The sequence below is a fragment of the Muntiacus reevesi genome, chromosome 16 (assembly GCF_963930625.1).
Source record: "Muntiacus reevesi chromosome 16, mMunRee1.1, whole genome shotgun sequence".
Taxonomy (NCBI): Eukaryota; Metazoa; Chordata; class Mammalia; order Artiodactyla; family Cervidae; genus Muntiacus; species Muntiacus reevesi.
This window is the reverse complement of record NC_089264.1, coordinates 41127204-41146129: the sequence shown is the minus strand read 5'-3', so window position 1 is coordinate 41146129 and position 18926 is coordinate 41127204.

Sequence of the window (18926 nt, the reverse complement as noted above, 5' to 3'; positions counted from 1 at the left end):
TTTCTAGGCAAGGCTGCAATGTTCTGAGTCTTGAGCAGAGGAAGAGTGTACTTTTACACGCAGTAGACCTATCCTAACATTCTATGTCTGCCATGTATTTTCAGTGTTGCTTTAGACAAGTTACCTATTCTCTCACTTTGCAGGTTCTTGAGCTCAAAAATAGATATAGTTTGCTTTGTGAAGTTTGGGTGAAAATCCGTGCCCTATATGTAAGCCTAAGGCCCATATCCAACACTTTGTTGTTGTTATTATGTATGATAACTGTGTGTTTTATATTATGAATCTATCAAGAGTCAATTCAATAATAATTAGAACTAGGATATGATCCATTGAGGAGTGAAAGAATTTAAGTGTGGCTGATATTGGTATTGCTTTTGAAACCCAGGTGGGTGACTTCTGTGGATAGTCAGGCAAAAGCCTATTCATTCAGGACTGGGTGTAGGGGTTATTTGCTAGAAGAGGTTAGGAGCCTTTGAAGGTTAATTGCTTTTTAGGAAATGTTGTGTGGCAGCAACTAAATATCCTGAGAATGTGGCCCTTCTTGTTGTCGGCTGTCTGGTCCTGGCTCCCAATGCCTGGGTTCTTTTACTACCTAGCCATTGGGCGGGGGGCAGTGAGGACGGGTGCGGAAATCTCAGGCACCACTTTGCCTATCAAATTCTCAGCAGTTTTTCAGAGTAAAACATTCTCTGTGAAATTCTTGAAGATTTCTCCCTCTCACTCTGAGATGCCCTGAATTTCAAGTAGCTGTAATGTTGCTGACTCACTTCTAGTTTCATAAGGATCTGGGTTGAGTTGTCATATGTTATAAATCTCTAGTTTACGGAATCATTCCTATTGCTGTAAGGAAGAGCTGGAAGTGTGTCAAAGGAACTCAAGGTGGGCTAAACAGAAGTTGAGCTTAAAATGTGCCCTGTAATTTTGCTTTTTTTTTTTTCCAGTAAAAGGAGATCTTGAATGCTTTTACAAAGGGTCATTATTCAATTTTTGTCTTAAGGAGAAAATGTCAGGGTGTGGACTTCAAGATAAACATCTATGTTAGACTGATTATATTTAACCTAAATTTCCCAGGGCTTCCTTTAATGTTTATGGAATCTCTCTAGGTCATTCATAGCAAAAACACACCAGATCTCTGAGAGGAGGCAGACTTCTCTTTTTAGGATTATGGTGTGACTCTGTCTTTCACAAACAGGCACATCTAACAACTTGGGAAACTGCTCACTCAAGCCTAGATGTTAAACAGGAAGTGCAAAGATATGGCAATGCACAGAAAAAGAAAAGGAGGCTGAGCTCTAAACAAATGTGGATTTTATCACAGTTTTTTCCCCCTCAAGAATCAGTTTTTTAATTCAGTTTAAATGAGGTGGATGAATCTATAGCCTATTATACAGAGTGAAATAAGTCTAAAAGAGGAAGATAAATATTGTATACCAATGCATATTTACGGAATCTAGAAAGATGGTACTGAAGAATTTATTTGAAGGGCAGCAGTGGAGAAACAGACATAGAGAACAAACTTAAATGGACATGGGGAAAGGGGAGGAGAGGGTGAGATGTGTGGAGAGAGTAACATGGAAACTTGCATTACCATATGTAAAATAGATAGCCAATGGGAATTTGCCCTATGTCTCAGGAAACTCAAACTGGGGCTCTGTATTAACCTAGAGGGGTGGGGTGGGGAGGGACATGGGAGGGGGGTTCAGAAGGGAGGGGGTTTATGAATACCTATGGCTGATTCATGGGGGAAAAAAAAGAATTAGTTCTGTTCATAAAGGCTGCAGAATAAACTTCATGGGATTTCAGTATGACTTTGCAAGACATCTCATACTACGGACTCTCTTTCCTAGTAAAGATAAACTTGCCTATGCCTTCACATATCTCTTCATTCTTCCTAGAATACATGGACGGATGGATGGATGGGTAGAAGACCTAAAATAGAACAACAACCCCTATCTGAAAACATAGCTTCTTAGCACATTATTATACTTAAACTTTTCACCTTTTTTTTTTTTTTTTTTTTTTTTTTTTAATATTATTTTATTAGTTGGAGGCCAATCACTTTACAACATTTCAGTGGGTTTTGTCATACATTGACATGAATCAGCCATATAGTTACATGTATTCCCCATCCCGATCCCCCCTCCCACCTCCCTCCCCACCCGACTCCTCAGGGTCCTCCCAGTGCACCAGGCCCGAGCACCTGACTCATGTATCCCACCTGGGCTGGTGGTCCGTTTCACCATAGATAATATACATGCTGTTCTTTCAAAACATCCCACCCTCACGTTCTCCCCCAGAGTTCAAAAGTCTGTTCTGTATTTCTGTGTCTCTTTTTCTGTTTTGCATATAGGGTTATCGCCACCATCTATCTAAATTCCGTATATATGTGTTAGTATACTGTAATGTTCTTTATCTTTCTGGCTTACTTCACTCTGTATAATGGGCTCCAGTTTCATCCATCTCATTAGAACTGATTCAAATGAATTCTTTTTAACGGCTGAGTAATATTCCATGGTGTATATGTACCACAGCTTCCTTATCCATTCATCTGCTGATGGGCATCTAGGTTGCTTCCATGTCCTGGCTATTATAAACAGTGCTGCGATGAACATTGGGGTGCACGTGTCTCTTTCAGATCTGGATTCCTCAGTGTGTATGCCCAGAAGTGGTATTGCTGGGTCATATGGCAGTTCTATTTCCAGTTTTTTAAGAAATCTCCACACTGTTTTCCATAGTGGCTGTACTAAATGCTGGAGAGGGTGTGGAGAAAAGGGAACCCTCTTACACTGTTGGTGGAACTTTTCACCTTTAAAATGATGTTATCTCTGAATGTTTTGGCCTTGATTGTTGTCATTTATTTCTTTGAGCTCTTTCCACTTGTGTGCCTGCCCTGCTCCTTTCTCCTTGTGTGTTTCACTCCCCTTTGCCTAAGGCCGAAGTCTGAAGGACAACATGCAACAGGGTACCTAGTCCAAGTTATCTCTCCTCATCAGGAAACTGAGACCTTTTATCAAGTAAGCGTGGTTTCTTATGGGGAGGGATGCTGACTCCTGAAAAGAAGGCAAGGCAGTATATAATTTAATTACATACTGTATGTATGTAAGATATAATTTATCTCTTACACTGACTTCATTAGACAACTGGTCTATAGTACCCGAGAAGCTGTCAAATACTTAGGCTTCATTTTACATAATTACACAGTATGGAATGACATGAGATTACTCCTGTGTTTCCTGTTATATCATTTCTGCTTGCTTCACTAGAGATGTAAACTCCATGAAGGCGAGGGCTTTGAGGCTCTTGTTAACTGCTGTGCACTCATCACCTCGAACAGTGCCTAGCACTAGTAGGAACTCACTAAATATCTGATGAATGACTGAATCAAAGTCAAAATGCCATCCTTCACTTGTTTCCTGTCTTTGCTTCACATGGGCTTTTGTTTGCTCTTGCAGAGGACTCCATGTCACCTGCAATGAGATAACTTACAGTTACTTTTTCGAGAATATGCTAGTTTATCATGGGGACCTGCAATTTCCATGTGCATTCTTTCTGACTGACACCAGACAATTTTAAGTAAACCTTTTCTTATTTTTCACATTCATTGTATGTCTGGAGTTGCTTTTAGCAGAAGCCTGTTTTTCTTAAATTATTTTTTCACGTATATATCCCTATTTCTAAAATGTCATTAAACTTAATTTTCTGTTCTATTTAGTTCCCCCCAAACTATATTTTCTTTTCTTTACACTTTCTCATTTGCTTTACTCTTATGTAATTCTTACTTTCAGGTCACCAAAGAGCAATAGCCTGAGTTTCTCAATAACATCTCTATTTTGGTATTTTCAGAGATATCTTTTAACTTTCTTTCACCATAGCCCAAATCAAGTAAGTACATTCCATGCATTTGGTAGTAAAGTGTTAAGTATTAACTCCTAATAGCCCTACTCCTTTTCCTCTCTCCTTTAAGTTAAATTGCCAGATAGATTTGAAGTAGGAAATGGAAGGTCACTCAAGCAAGGAGTTCTTCTCCTGTAAAGGGAAGAGGTAGAGGCTGTCTTATCTGGAAACAAATTCCTTCCTTTAACAGATGTAGTTTGTCCAAAGGAGCAGATGAATAGTCATTTGTAAAGGGATAGTGAAAATGCCTTTTGACACAAAATAATAACAGTTATGAATTTTTAAATATTCAGATGCAAAGATAAAGAAATAAAAGCAATAAATATTTGAATTGTTTACTAGCTATAGTGGTAAATATGAGTACAATGTCACAACAAAGAACTTTTTAAGTTCTTTGAGATCTGTAAGTTTAAGTTCAGTGAGATCTGTATACTTCTTAATTCAGTGGTCATGAAGATGACGAGTTTAATCAGGACTTACAGGAAATAAGAGGGCGCAACACAAAATTGAAACACTCCGTAGATACCCTCTCCCTGCTCAGCAAAAAAATATTATTAGTTCCTGATAAGCATGTGTTTGTGTTTGTATTATGAACTATACATATATAATGAATACATACAATTTTTAAAAAATAGCTAGGTATCACAGTATATGTCAATTTCAATTAATTAATAGTGGTTGTCTAGAGCTTTCCAAAATGAAAGATTATCAAATATTAAGAGATATTGCTGAAAAAATGTTCTGTCATCATCAGCAATGTCTATGATGAGCATAATGCTTGAGGGTGCTAGTTTGAATTCTATGAATTTTTCACTGTTGATTCATATCTAATTATTACTTCAGTTATATTTAACTTTTTTCTAATATTTTGGGGGTAGGTATATAAATTTGTTATTACAAAATTTGCTTCTGGAAAGACTGATGTATCATCACAGCCATCCAGCCCTGTAGAGTTTGCCCAGGAGAGGTTTTTGCAAATTTATACCCTGACAGATTTCATCACAGACAGCAGATAGCCCTTTGTGGACTATCTGGACTATGGAATATGAACTATGAGGAATCAGAGATTTCAACCTAAGAAAGCACAAAGGTGTGCAGTACAAAATTTACCGTCTTTTTCACTAGGTTTAATGATGCTGGAGACCTCCATTATGTTACTAAGGACTCTTAGTAAAGATGCTTTCAGCTACAAACAACAGCAAACCCAATCAACCCAATCAGAGATGTAAACTAATATGACTAACACTAAAAAACTTAGTGTTCTTTCACTTAACAAGCATCAGAAGGTTGATTATTGCTGACATATTTAATAGAATTATAGTGTCAAGGTTTGTACTTTAACTCTCTTGGGTTTTTTTTTCCCATAGTTATCAGATGGATACCACACTGCCAAGTCTCATGTCTACCTTAAAGCTAGGGAAAAAAGAATAAAGTGAAGAATCAGTAGTGTCTGCTCATTGTATCAGTAAAAGCGCTCACACATTATTTCTGCCCTCCATCTCTTTGGGTTTAGAAGCATGTTATGTGGCTAAACTTGGTTGCAAGGGAAGCTGGGACAGCATATGTTTAGCTTTTCTGGCTTCTGTGATAGATGGGGCAAGGAGGATGAAGGTTAGAGGGGAGTATTGAATTAACCAATCAATGGTCTCTAAAGTGGGGTTTCTTAGGTGGTTCAGTGGTTAAGAATCCACCTGCAATGTAGGATATGTGGATTCGATCCCTGGGTCAGGAAGATTCCCTGGAGAAGGAAATGGCGACCCACTCCAGTATTCTTGCCTGGAGAATTCCATGGACAGGGAAGCCTGATAGGCTACAGTCCATGGGGTCCCAAAGGGTTAGACATGACTTAGCAGCTAAACAACAGCAGGAAGTCTCTAAAATAACCCACACCTTATGCTAGTGGGCATCCATACATAGCCTTCCTCATATAGATATGTTTCATCCTTCTCCTCGGGGAAGTCACAAAAAATATCACTCATTTTAGAATCTAGCTTCTAGTGTGTCATCTCTGAGTAATGTCCAGTCCTTATTATTGGATCCAGATATAAATTTTCTGGTCTGGTAACTATTAGGTAAAAGACAAGTAATCTGTCCTCTTCCTCCAGTATCTAGTGGTGGTGAAGGAACAAGGTAACTACAATAAAATCTCCATGTTGGAAAAAGGAAGACTGGAAGTTACATACAAATTACTGGTCTGTAACACACATCAAAGGGAAGGGCAAGATTTGCCTGGCAGGCAAGTGATTAAGACTCTGTGCTCCCACTGCAAGGAGTGCAGGTTCAATCCCTGATCAGGGAACTTATATCCCACATGTCACGTGGCATGGCAATCCCCCCTCCCTGCAAGAAGATAATATAAAAGCAAACACAACAATGTAAATCAACTATACTTGAATAAAAATTTTTTTAAGGCAAGGGCTTTACCTTGGCAGTGGAAAACAACTTTTTTTGTCAAACCATCTGTCTATACTTTCCTAAGAGGATCCTTAGTATCCATCATGGCTGTATCTGAAGTAGTCTTTGGAGAAAATACTCTTCCTGAAGAATATACAAACTTTCTAATTCACTTATTTGTGAAATTTCAAGGGCTTTAACTATTAAACAGTTAGAACTTTGAGGTTTCCTGATCAATAGTATCTCCTTAAAACTTAGTAACCTCAGAGGTGTTTTGCTTCCAGTAATTTCCATGTGAAGAAATTAAAGCCAAATATTATATAGATAGATAGATAGATACAGTCTGTGTGAGAAATTCTGTACCCTATTGCTTAAGTTTAGAGATTACTGTAGCCTAATGGGTAATACATTGTGGGAATATGAAAAAAATAGACTTGTGTTGCAAAACACCACTGTAGATAAAATCTTTGTTGAAATATAGTTATTGTTGAATGTTGGCATGTTTTTATACAGCTTGGTAAGTGGTTATTTCTCCAAGTCCCCAGTCTACACCTTCAGATCCAGTTACCAAAGGATTAACACTTGACATAGTCTGAGGACTTTCCAGAATCTTCCTCCAGTCTGTTGCCAGCATTCAATTGGACTCCTTATTTCCTTATTAAATATTTTGTGTATCACCTCTGGCTCATACCCAGCTAGAGCAGCACAGAAGTGTGTTTGGTGATATGAGGGGTCCTGGGACCAAGCCAAATATTTTCTAAGGAAATGTCACATTAGGAGAATGCTAATCAAAGCCTTAAAAGGGATAACATGGAGTTGAAAGGGCAACTGGTAAGGAAGCAATAAAAATAAAGAGAAGGTCAACACTTTGGTTTGAGACAAAGAATGACTTGGTTGAGAGTAGATTCAAGGATAATTATGCTAATGTAGACCAACTGCTGTGGTATTCCTCTCCTGTGCGTCTTGGCACAGTGCACTGCCCAGGGACATGTCTTTAAAACCATTGACCCATTGTGGATATAAGCCAAACAAGGAAGGGTCAGGAGCAGAAGCCAAATTAATCAGGTACCACCAGTGCAGGTGGTCAAGGGACTGAAGACCAAAAGGTCAGCTAACACAAGGGGGAGCAAGAAGATGTCATAGATCTCAGAACACAGACAGGGTCCAGAGTCTAAGAGATTAGGAATTTGGCAGTAATAGCTCTAGTAATAAGGGCTGGACTTGGATCCTAGGGCAGAAAGTGCTCCCCTCTACTCTATTATCTGCTTCCTGAATGTGGATGAGTAGGGACCACAGATGTTGGGCACTGTCAGGAAGTCTCAAAGGCTTTTTGTAATTAAGGGCAGGACAGAAATGTCAGCAAGAACTTATCTAAATTTTATGACTGGACTGTCTTTTTTGCTTTTTAATTTTTTATGCATTTATTAGTATTTATTTGTAATTTTCCTTGAGAACATACCATTTTGACTATCAACACTAGTATATTTTGGAGGCATGCTTAGAACATACAAGGCACAGTTCTAAATGCTTTGCATATAATAAATATTTCATTTAACCTTCATGAAAATGATCTAAGGTTGGTGTTTTTGCCATCTCTACTTTATAGAGGGGATAAAAGATCACTTTCTTTATCAAGCTCTCCAGCAGGCTCATCCGAATGTGTCCACTCATTCATCCATCCATTCATTCAGCAAATTTATTTGCCAGATATTGTGCTAGGTGCTGAGAATACTATGATGAACACATTTGAAAATCTCTCTTTGAAAGTTTACAGTCTAGCAGGAAAATCAGATAGTTTAATTGTCACTTGGGATAAAGTGTGTTGGGTAAAGAATAGATGCAGGATACAGTGTGAACTCAGGAAAGGGACACTTGATGTTGTTTACTAAGGGACAGAAAAGTGTTGCTGAAAAATACGCATAGTGAAAAACAAACAGTAAGAGTTCAATGACTAGGAATATAATTATGTTCAAGAACTAGGTAAAAACCCATTTCCTAATTTGAACATAAAGTGGGAAGGATAAGAGGATGAGAAATTAGGCAAGAAAGGAAGGCTGGATGCCAGGTTGCAAAGGGCATTCTGAAGGGCTTGGACTTTATCTTAATGACACTGGGAAACTTTTGATGAGTGTTAAGTAGGGGAGTGACATGATTCATTCATTTTGCATTCTATAAGTATCATTCCAGTTGCGCTGTGAAGGATGCACGGAATTGGGCAAGACTGTAGGCAGACTCATTTGGTAAGGAGTCAGCTCTGAACGAAAGATTGTAGTGGCCTGAACTATGCTAGCAGCCACTGGGATAGAGAAAAGTGAATGAGATAGAGAGGAACCTAAAAAGGTGAGTTTGTTATGTAGCTTCCACCTGGAATATGTAATATGATGTATATATTGCTGTTCTTCTGGCGTAAATATGACTTAACATTTCAGACCATATTTTTAACTCTTAATTGAGTGACTGATAGCTTATGGGGAACCTATGCTAGGAGAATGCACATTTTCATAGTTGCTAATATAGTGGGGAGAGGGACACTCATTTTCATGAAATAAGCCCAATATTTATGGCAAAGGATGGGGTGTATTAGGACATTAGGGTGCTTAGTGTACATTTGAATTCCTTTGTGCAATTATGAAGCCAGGTGGAAATTCTGCTGTGAGGTGTTGAAATATGGGCTCAGTGGGGAAATTGGGGAGAGTCCTTCCTGACCGCAGTTGTTTATTTGGGTGGTAGAAAGAGGGTGGTAGAAAACATTCTGTCTCGTCACACTGAGATGCTACCCTCCCTTTTAAGTGACTTTTTCTTTAAATGAAGGAGCACTTGAAGCCAGATTCTAAGAAAACAAAATGTCAACAGCAACTTGGAAGGATCTGAGCTCAACCTGGATGCGCATGCTAGGCTGTGACGTAAAACCAGTGAAGCCTCATTTTTCATCCATTTCATAACCAGAGTACATGAATAGAAGCCCCTCTTTGGCTTTATATTGCCTCCCTATTGAATTTAACTTTTGTCCAATTGAATAGACTTGTATTTTACTGCCAGTCATCTCAGCAGCGACTCAGTCGCCCGTTGAGAGCAGTTTTTTTTTTTTTTTCTTGCCTGTGGAGCATACTTTTATGGTTGTTGTTTCATGCTGTATTCTGTAACTTACTCTTATTTCTACCATGTGGCTAGCCAAGGCCTAATCATCAATCTGTCATCATCTCTGAGCTTCAGCCCTTCACACCTTGTCTTATAAAGGTCTCCCTCACACATTTACATTGGCACCCAGACAACAGGATAACTTTAGATACAGGAACCCCTTCTTGCCTTTACTCCATAGCCTTCCTATTATTTTCCAAGAAGGGAGGCAGGATGTTAGAGGCGCTTTGATGCTTTATAGCTTTTTAAAAATCTGTGATCACAGGGCATGGTCTTAAAGACTGGATAAGCCAACAGAGTTCCCACCATACTACCCTCATCTCCTGCCCAGACGACTGGAATAGTGTTCTGATCTCTCTGCTGTCACTCTTGCCCTCTTCCAAACCAGTCTCTATCCTGCAGCCAGTGTGATTTTCTTTAAATTTTCTAAACATTTCTTAAACAGAGATTTTTCTCTGTCTCTTTATTTAAGCCTTTGGAACTCTGAGAGCCCTTCACAATCTCACGTCCCACTAACTGTCAAGAATCACTGTGGTCTAGCCAGACTGATGTTTAAATTCTAGTGATTATGGTTTTTTCTCTCACCCAGGACATTCACATAAAATTATCATTGCCTGGAATAGTTGTCTCATCCTCCTGCTTACTCTTTAGGTTTCAGCTTACTCCTCATTGGCTCTGCACACTTACCCTAAGAATCCAGGTTGGATACCTTCTCACTCCATTTCTCATTGTTCTCGTTACTTCCCTCATCTATTGTATTGCTTGAGAGTTATCTTTTATGTTTGCTTGTGTGCATGTCTGTCTTCCCTCATAGCCTATATATCCATTGAAAGTAGGGACTATGTTCTTCATCTTTAAATCATCAGCATTACATTAAATTGCATCAGCATTTAAATCATCTGACATTGCAACAATTATGTAGTAACAGCTTGGCAATATTTATTGATACTTTAGGATTGTAGGAAAGCTATATATTCAGTTTCACAAAAGAAATCTTTCTCATTAATCAATGGAAATACCTAATATTACTTAATTTATTTGTTGATTAGTTAATTAATCTATTCTCACTCCATAAATATTCTCAATACCTACGAAAATGCCAGAGACTATGTTGAGCACTGGGTCTTCTCTGGTGGACAGGTAAAAAATTAGCCTGCAATGCAAGAGACACAGGAGATGAGGGTTTGATCCCTGGGTCAGGAAGATCCCCTGGAGGAGAACATGGCAACCCACTCTAGTATTGCCTGGAGAATCCCATGGGCAGAGAAGACTGGTGGGTTACAGTCCACAGAGTTGCAAAGACTTGGATACGACTGAAGCAGCTGAGTGTGCTCTCACCCATGTTGAGCATTGGGTATGTGAGGATGAATGGGATTTCCCATTCATGGTAAAGAACCTGCCTACCAATGCAGAAGATGCAAAGACTCCAGTTTGATCCCTGGATTGGGAAAATTCCCCTGGAGGATGAAATGGGAACCTAGTTCAGTATTCTTGCTTAAAAAATTCCATGAACAGGAGGAGTCTGCCAGGTTACAATCCATGGGGTCTCAAAGAGTCAGATGCAACTGAACACAAATGCGTGAGTAAGACATTTTTCTTTTTCTCAAGGCATTCCAAGTGTGATTGGGGAAATAGATAAGTAAGTTGGTACAGTAGAGTGTGATATATTCTAAAATAAACATATGCATACACTGCTTTGAACTGTAGAAAAAGTAGTTTTGGTCTACCTGAGCATATAAAAATAGACCACTTAAACTCAGTCTTAATGAATTTGTAAGTGAGTAGACTCACAGATGTCAGATATAAGGAAAGAAGAGGATCTTTGGAGGAGGAACCAACAGATCAAAAGATCAAAAGTTGGCAAGAATATTGGCATATTTTGCAAACTGACTGGTCAGTACAGTGTCCAATGACGGTAGCTTATTGGACCTGTAGGGTAGTGAGAAGCCAAGTCATATGCCATTTGATGCTATGAGAGAGTTGCTCAGAGGGACACTTTAGAAAGATCACTCTAAAGATCACTTTAGAAAGATCCACACTCTAGCAGTGTGGAAGATGAATTGGAGGAAAATAATACTAGAGACCAATGAGAGCTTTCAGGAATGATTATTAATTGTATTGGTGGAAAATATGATGGAGCAACTGTATGTAAGTTCTCAGAGGTGTATCTGAAGAGGAAATGAAAGGATTCTGAGTGACTTAGGAAGCAGAACCACATCGACATGCCATTAAGTAGCCTGTTCCTTCTTGAACTATAGTTCTCTCCTGTCTTTAGCTCATTACCATTTATCCTTTATCATTCAATTGAACGGTTGCCTCTGGCAAGTTTTCTCTGACTCTCCCACATTTAAGATACTTAAAATGTTTAAGTGTACATTAAATATAGCATATAGCATCTGCAACATTAAAGTGAAGCAGAGAGCAGAAATAATGCCTAATTCTGCTAGAAGGTTAGCAGAGTGTTTGGCATGTGGTATACACTCGATAAATATTTACTATACAGATGAATGTATGAGTGGCTAGAGGAGTACACAGAAATGGGAATTTTAGGGAAAAGAGTAAACTCAGTGTGACTCTCAAGTTTCTTTTTGGGCAACCAGGAAATGGTGGGGATAATTTTGTTAGGGTAAGAGTGGAAAAAACAAATTTGGAGAATAATTTGGGGAGGGTGACAGTGGTTACATTTACTTGAAACTGGTTCAGTTTAAGTAACCTATGAAAAAAATGCCTGAAATTTTAGGGGGAGAACACCTAAAAGTGAACTAGTGTGAGGTCAGGAGTTGTGATTCACTGATGTGTACGTAGGTAGTTGTTGAAAATGTCATACAGCTTCATCATCCAGGAACACTGTGAATATTGAGGAAATAAAGGTCTCAACAGAGTGACCAGAGGATCACCATCATATAGGTCTTGTTGGGAGAACAGATCAAGAAGACCCAGCAAGAAATGTTTAGACACTAACAGAGAAGTTTGGAAAGAGCATTGTTATAGAAGACAAGAGAGAAATGAGTTCCAGGACACAGCCATCAACAGCAAATGTTTCCAAGAGGATATGTATAATAATGGAAAATAGCCAATTTATTTTTTATAACCAGACCATATGTAAAGTTATTCACTACTTGTGAAGAGCAATTTTAATGGAATGTTGGGGATGCTGCAGATTTTGTAGTGATTTGAGAAATAGAACCATTGGAGGTAGTGGATGTAACATATTCTCAGAAGTGTGGCTGTGCACAAAGAGAAATGGATGGGGGCAGAGTATGGGAAGGAGTGAGAAATGAGCTACACAATCAAGGAGGCTTTTTTCTTCTTTTTAAATGCAAAAGATAATGAAATATTGAGAATAAATAGTAATTTAAAAGGGAGACATTAATAATACAGGGGAGTAGATGTGTGCAAGATTAAGGTCTAGGATAGAGTGGGATCAAGAGTCCACTTGAAGAAGAAAGTCATATCTCTCTCTGAGACTAGAGGGAAGAAAGGATGTATATATGTGTATGTTTAAATTAAATGGGGGCTCACTCATACCTGATTTCTTCTATTTCTCTGGTAGTCAGTAGCGGAACCATCTGCAGAGAGTGAAGGAAATATAGGTGATACAGACTCAGAGGACGAACTTATAGTTGCCAGGAGGAAGGGACCATTAGGGAGTTTGGGATGGACATGTACACAATGCTATATTTAAAATGTATAAGCAACAAGGGCCTAATGTACAGCACATGGAACTCTGCTAAATGTTACATGGCAACCTGGATGGGAGGGGTTTGGGGGGAGAATGGACACGTGCATATGTATGGCTAAGTCCCTTTGCTATTCATCAGAAGCTATCATTACATAGTTAATCAGCTATACCTCAAAACAAAATTTAAAAATCAAAAGAAAAATAAAGAAATATAAATGATAAAGAACATGTGTTGATTGAATTCTATGGGAATTAAACAGAGCTGCAGAGACTAATGAAAAACTGTTGTATAGCTATGCAGTGGTGGTTGTTGTTCAGCTGCTAAGTCATATCCTACTTTTTGCAACCCCATGGACTACAGCATGCCAGGCTTCCCTGTTCTTCACTATCTCCCAGATTTTGCTCAAATTCATGCCCATTGAGTCAGTGATGCTATCTAACTGTCTCATCCTCTGTCACCCTCTTCTCCTTTTGCCTTCAGTCTTTCCAGGCATCAGGGTCTTTTCCAAGGTGTTAGCTCTTCACATTTGATGGCCAAAGTATTAAAGATTCAGCATCAGTCCTTCCAATGAATATTCAGGGCTGATTTTCTTTAGGATTGACTGGTTTGCAAGCCCTGCTGAACTAGATGAAAGAATATTGTCAGTGTATGAATTTTCACAGTTGCATGATCTATTTGCACATGGACATCACCAGATGGTCAACACTGAAATGAGACTGTTTATATTCTTTGCAGCATAAGATGGAGAAGCTCTATACAGTCAGCAAAAAAAAAAAAAAAAAAAAAAAAACCAGGGGCTGACTGTGGCTCAGATCATGAACTCATTGCCAAATTCAGACTTAAATTGAAGAAGGTAGAGAAAACCACTAGACCATTCAGCTCAGTTCAGTTGCTCAGTTGTGTCTGACTCTTTGAGACCCCATGAACCGCAGCACGCCAGGCCTCCCTGTCCATCACCAATTCCCAGAGTTTACCCAAACTCATGTCCATTGAGTTGGTGATGCCATCCAGTGATCTCATCCTCTGTCATCCCCTTCTCCTCCTGCCCTCAATCTTTCCCAGAATCAGGGTCTTTTCAAATGAGTCAGCTCTTCGTATCAGGTGGCCAAAGTATTAGAGTTTCAGCTTCAACATCAGTCCTTCCAATGAACACCCAGGACTGATCTCCTTTAGGATGGACTGGTTGAATCTCCTTGCAGTCCAAGGGACTCTCAAGAGTCTTTTCCAACACCACAGTTCAAAAGCATCAATTCTTCAGTGCTTAGCTTTCTTCACAGTCCAACTCTCACATCCATACATGACCACTGGGAAAATCATAGCCTTGACTAGATGAACCGTTGTTGACAAAGTAATGTCTCTACTTTTTAATATGTTGTCTAGGTTGGTCATAGCTTTCCTTCCAAGGAGTAAGCATCTTTTAATTTCTTGACTGCAATCACCATATGCACTGATTTTGGAGCCCCCCAAAATAAAGTCAGCCACTGTTTCCACAGTTTCCCCATCTATTTGCCATGAAGTGATGGGACCAGATGTCATGATCTTAGGTTTCTGAATGTTGAGCTTTAAGCCAACATTTTCACTCTCCTCTTTCACTTTCACCAAGAGGCTCTTTAGTTCTTCACTTTCTGCCATAAGGGTAGTGTCATCTGTGCATCTGAGGTTACTGATATTTCTCCCAGCAATCTTGATTCCAGCCCAGTGTTTCTCATGATGTACTCTACATATAAGTTAAATCAGCAGGGTGACAATATACAGCCTTGACATACTCCTTTTCCTATTTAGAACCAGTGTGTAGTTCCATGTCCAGACCTAACTCTTGCTTTCTGACTGGCATACACGTTTCTCAAGAGACAGGTCAGGTATGACCTAAATCAAATCCCTTATGACTATACAGTGGAAGTGACAAATAGATTCAAGATATTAGATCTGATAGACAGAGTGCCTGAAGAACTATGGACAGATGTTCGTGACTTTGTATAGGAGACAGGGATTGAGAAAAAGAAAAGCAAAAAGGCAAAATGGTTGTCTGAGGAGGCCTTCCAAATAGCTGTGAATAGAAGAGAAGTGAAAGACTAAGGAGAAAAGGAAAGATTTACTCATTTGAATGCAGAGTTCCAAAGAATAGAAAGCAGAGATAAGAAAGCCTTCCTCAGTGATCAGCGCAAAGAAATAGAGGTGAAAAATAGAATGGGAAAGACTAGAGATCTCTTCAAGAAAATTAGAGATACTAAGGGAACATTTCATGCAAAGATGGGCTCAATAAAGGACAGAAATGGTATGGTCTTAACAGAAGCAGAAGACTTTAAGAAGAGGTGGCAAGAATACACAGAAGAACTGTACAAAAAAGATCTTCATGACCTAGACAATCACGATGGTGTAATCACTCACCTAGAGCCAGACACCCTGGAATGTGAAGTCAAGTAGGTCTTAGGAAACATCATTACAAATAAAACTAGTGGAAGTGATGAAATTGCAGTTGAGCTATTTCAAATCCTAAAAGATGATGCTGTGAAAGTGCTCCACTCAATATGCCAGCAAATTTGGAAAACCCAGCAGTGGCCACAGGACTGGGAAAGGTCAGTTTTCATTACAATCCCAAGGAAAGGCAATGCTAAAGAATGGTCAAACCGCACAATAGCACTCATCTCACATGCTAGCAACGTAATGCTCAGAATTCTCCAAGCCAAGCTCCAACAGTAGGTGAACTGTGAACTTTCAGATGTTCAAGCTGGATTTAGAAAAGGCAGAGGAGCAAGAGATCAAATTGCCAACATCCATTGGATCATTGAGAAAGCAAGAGAGTTTCAGAAAAATATCTGTTTCTGCTTTATTGACTATTCCAAAGCCTTTGACTGTGTGGATCACCACAAACTGTGGAAAATTCTTAACGAGATGGGAATACCAGACCACCTGACCTGCCCCTGAGAAATCTGGATGCAGGTCAAGAAGCAACAGTTAGAACTTGAAATGAAACAACAGACTGGGTCCAAATTGGGAAAGGAATATGTCATGGCTGTATATGGTCACCCTGCTTATTTAACTTTTATGCATAGTACATCATGAGAAACACTGGGCTGGATGAAGCACAAGTTGGAATCAAGATTGCTGGGAGAAATATCAGATGGCACCAGTCTTATGGCAGAAAGCAAAGAAGAACTAAGGAGCCTCTTGATGAAAGTGAAAGAGGAGAGTGAAAAAGTTGGCTTAAAATTCAACATTCAGAAAACCAAGATCACGGCATCTGGTCCCAACAGTCCAGTTCAGTTCATTTGCCCAGTCATGTCTGACTCTTTTTGACCCCATGGACTGCAGCAAGCCAGGCCTCCCTGTCCATCACCAACTACCAGAGTTTACTCAAACCTCATGTCCATTGAGTTGGTGATGCTATCCAATGATCTCTTTCTCTGTCTTCCCTTCTCCTTCCACCTTCAATCTTTCCCAGCATCAGGGTCTGTTCAAATGAGTCAACTCTTCTCATCAAGTGGCCAAAGTATTGGAGTTTCAGCTTCAGCATCAGTCCTTCCAATGAATATTCAGGACTGATTTCCTTTAGGATGGACTGGTTGGATCTCCTTGCATCCAAGGGACTCTCAAGAGTCTTCTCAACACCACAGTTCAAAAACATCAATTCTTCTGCTCTCAACTTTCTTTATAGTCCAACTCTCACATCCATAATGAATACTGGAAAAGCCATAGTCTTGACTAGACAGACTTCTGTTCTCAAAGTAATGTCTCTGCTTTTTAATAAGCTGTCTAGATTGGTCATAACTTTTCTTCCAAGGAGCAAGTGTCTTTTAATTTCATGGCTGCAGTAACCATCTGCAGTGATTTTGGAGCCCCCCAAAATAAAGTCTGTACCATTTCCCCATCTATTTGACTTGAAGTGATGGGACCAGAAGCCATGATCTTACTTTTCTGAATGTTGAGCTTTAAGCCAACTTTTCCCCTCTCCTCTTTCAGTTTCATCAAGCGGCTCTTTAGTTCTTCTTCATATTTGTCCATAAGGGTGGTGTCATCTGCATATCTGAGGTTATTGATATTTCTCCTGGCAATCTGATTCCAGCTTGTGTCATGCAGTCCAGCATATCTCATGACATACTCTTCATGTAAGTTAAATAAGCAGGGTGACAATATACAGCCTAGACATTCTCCTTTTCCTATTTGGAACCAGTCTGTTGTTCCATGTCCAGTTCTAACTGTTGCTTCCTGACCTGCATATGGATTTCTCAGGAGGCACATCAGGTGGTCCAGTATTTCAATCTCTTTCAGAATTTTCCAGTTTGTGGTGATCCACACGGTCAAAGGCTTTGGCACAGATAATAAAGCAGAAGTAGATATTTTTCTGGGACTCTCTTGCTTTTTCTATGATCCAGCGGATGTTGGCAATTTGATTTCTGGTTCCTCTGCCTTTTCTCAAACCAGCTTGAGCATCTGGAAGTTCACAATTCATGTATTATTGAAGCCTGGCTTGGAGAATTTTGAACATTCCTTTATTAGTGTGTGAGATTAGTGCAATTGTATGGTAATTTGAGCATTCTTTGGCATTGCCTTTCCTTGGGATTGGAATGAAAACTGACCTTTCCCAGTCCTGTGACCACTGCTGGGTTTTCCAAATTTGCTGGCATATTGAGTGGAGTACTTTCACAGCATCATCTTTTAGGATTTGAAATAGCTCAACTGCAATTCCATCTCCTCTGCTAGCTTTGTTTGTAGTGATGCTTCCTAAAGCCCACCTAACTTCACATTCCAGGATATCTGGCTCTAGGTGAGTGATCACACCATCATGATTATCTGGGTCATGAAGATCTTTTTTGTACAGTTCTTCTGTGTATTCTTGCCACCTCTTCTTAATGTCTTCTGCTTCTGTTAGGTCCATACCATTTCTTTCCTTTATTGTACCTATCTTTGCATGAAATGTTCCCTTCATATCTCTAATTTTCTTGAAGAGATCTCTTGTCTTTCCCATTCTGTTGTTTTCCTCTATTTCTTTGCGCTGATCACTGAGGAAGGCTTTCTTATCTCTGCTTTCTATTCTTTGGAACTCTGAATTCAAATGAGTAAATCTTTCCTTTTCTCCTTAGTCTTTCACTTCTCTTCTATTCACAGCTATTTGGAAGGCCTCCTGAGACAGCCATTTTGCTTTTTTGCAGTTCTTTTCCTTGGGGATGATCTTGATCCCTGTCTCCTGTATAGCGTCATGAACTTCTGTCCATAGTTCTTCAGGCATTCTGTCTATCAGATCTAGTCCCTTAAATCTGTTTCTCACTTACAATGTATAATCATAAGGAATTTGATTTGGGTCATAGCAGATCAGTCCTGGGTGTTCATTGGTAGGACTGATATTGAAGCTGAAACTCCAATACTTTGACCACCTGATGCGAAGAGCTGACTCACTTGAAAAGACCCTGATGATGGGAAAGAGTGAGGGCAGAAGGAGAAGGGGATGACAGAGGATGAGATGGTTGGATGGCATGACTGACTCAATGGACATGGGTTTGGGTGGACTCTGGGAGTTGGTGATGGACAGGGAGGCCTGGCATGCTGTGGTCATGAGGTCACAAAGAGTTGGACTGAGTGACTGAACTGAACTGAATGGTTTAGTGGTTTTTCCCTTCTTTCTTCAATTTAAATCTAAATTTGGCAATAAAGAGTTCATGATCTGAGCCACAGTCAGATCCCCGTCTTGTTTTTGCTGACTGTATAAAGCTTCTCCACCTTTGGCTGCCAAGAATATAATGACTCTGATTTCAGTGTTAACCATCTGGTGATGTCCATGTATAGAGTCTTCTCTTGTATTGTTGGAAGAGGGTGTTGGCA